The sequence below is a fragment of the Octodon degus genome, unplaced genomic scaffold (genome assembly GCF_000260255.1).
Source record: "Octodon degus isolate 3935 unplaced genomic scaffold, OctDeg1.0 scaffold00072, whole genome shotgun sequence".
NCBI classification, from domain to species: Eukaryota; Metazoa; Chordata; class Mammalia; order Rodentia; family Octodontidae; genus Octodon; species Octodon degus.
In genome coordinates, this window is record NW_004524648.1 from 2,324,813 (window position 1) to 2,327,176 (window position 2,364).

The window sequence follows — 2,364 nt, forward strand, 5'->3', positions numbered from 1 at the left end:
CCCGTGGAAAAATAAATAGCAGCGTGAGGTAGGACCCAGCGGGCACAGCACTTATGCCAAAATTTCTCTGGAAGAGAATGTTACTGTGGATACTTGGCTAAGGCAGTTTCTGGTGGCCCATGTGTCTATTTGAGACGGAGTGTTTATACTTTAAACCAGTTTCTCCAATGTGGCCTCAAGGTCATCTGTGGTCAGAAAGACCTGAGAGGTTGTAGATTCCCAGGTGCTGGTATTAAATCTAGAGGGCGTGACCTGGAATGTGCATTTTAATTAGTTCTCTCAAGCGTTCTGATGTACACCAAGGCTGGTTCTTGCAGAAAACCCAAGGAATCTGTAATCAGGACATTGTATTAGAGACTTCTTTCTCCCCACCCCTTTGTGTGTGTGTGTTCCTTTGAGGTGTATGCATTTGCTAAGTTCCTGGTAGGTCTTCCTCTAGGTTCTGAGAACCATCCCTCTGAAAGGCAATCACAGGAAGCACAAGGCCCTCTCTCCCAGTCTCTCCTGGGCAGGTCAAGTCTAACTTCAGTAAGACCCAAAGACCCAATTAGCAGAACAGATGGCCTGCTTACACGGGCCCTGACCACTCACTCACTTGAGTCATTTTTCACTTCCATGACTCTGCTGGAGCTCATGGACTCCCCCACGCTCTCCCTTGCAAAGGTCAGGTCACCTCCAAACTGATTGCAATTGAGCACAATTCCGTGCCAAAGACTTTCCTCTCCCACAATTAACACAGAATAAATCAAGCCTTTACTGCCTCTAATTAGTGTCCAGCTTTGCTTTTCTTTCATATTTTCCAGGAATGTTCTCAGTCAGCTGAGCCCTGGGGCTCCCTCTCTGCCTCAGACCAACAGCCTGCAGAGCCCAGACTCTCGGGCAGCCCACAAAGGCTACTGCTGAGCTGCCAGCCAGAGAAGCCTGCATCTAGTCACACAAAAGGCACTGTACATCCCTCAGATTTCCCCTGCGCAGGTCAGAGAGGCCCTCCAGAGGCGTTCCATAGGGACCAAACCATAAATCAACAATTGGCAATGCAGGAAAAACCTTTGATCTTCAGAGCTCCAAAAAGCTCAAGGTGGGTGGTAGGGTAGGCACAGCAATTGCATCCTGAAGGAAACTAAAGTCTAAAGGGAAGCCTCAGCAGGAGCTGTGTAAACAGAATTGCAGGAAGGTTGGTCCCAGATTCCTGGGTCTCCAATATGAAAGAGTTCAGCAGAAATGTCCTAGACAGCAACATGGGGACAGTCAGTGGCATTCATGGAGCAGTCCTATGTTCCAGACCCTGCAAGTCACTTTCTGTGCAGTATCTCACTATGTCCTCATGAAGCACCTTATGAGTTAGGTACTAGTATTGTCCCCATGTCACAGGTAAGGGAAACAATCCTGGGGACCGCAAAGGTTACTTTGAAGGTCACAGAGCTTCCATGCAGGCAATTTTCATGGCTGGCCCTTGATTGCTCAGTCCCAGGGTGACCCTGAAAATGAGTCAGCCCTTGTCTCCTCTGCTGATCTAGAAGTAGGGAGAAATTCATACATCTCAGACCTTTCTGGGCACCTTGGTGCCACATCCCTGTGTTCGACAGCCAAGCTCCATCTTGGGCTCTCCTGACACACAGGCTGGGGGCTGAGAGTAAGGCCAAGGTTCCGAAGGAATACAGCAACCCAGAAGGTGACAGGTATCATTTCAGTGCTCCCAGAGTCACAGAAAGGAAAACACTACAGGAATGTCCAGGCAGCCATCTCTGGGCTAAACTCAAATAGTCACCAGATCATTGCATTTGTGAGGCAAGGTCCTGTGGGAAACACTTAGAGCTGGGGGGATGAAGGCCAGTAACCTGGCATCACTATCAATGGCAAATTGCATAAAATGTACTGGAAATTTGCATTTCCAAGGATCAGTCAGGGGCCAACAAGATAGCTCAGCAGAATAAATGCCCGTTTAGGTAAGTGCAGGGACTGGGTTCAATCCCCTGCACCACATGCTGCGCTGGCCTTACCCCCAGACACACTGAGCAAGCAAACCAAATACATAAAAAAAGAAGAAGAAGAACCAAGGATCAGTCAGGAGTTGGAAATGTGTCCTTATTGATACATCACTTAGGGTAGTCTGTCTAAAGAAATGGATACTGTCCAGCAAAGTAAGTCAAAATACAGTACTTCATATGCATTAGGAACTATGCAGTTTTTCAAATAATAGCTTGTTTAATCTGTTCAATAGTCCTAGCATGTAAGTACTAGTATCATGGATGTACTAGTACTAGAATGTAATAGTATCGTGACTATTTAAAAGAAAATGAAATTGAGGTGCCGGCGGGACCTACTCGTCCCAGCCCAGGTGCAGTGTGGGTGAGACCCTCTTCC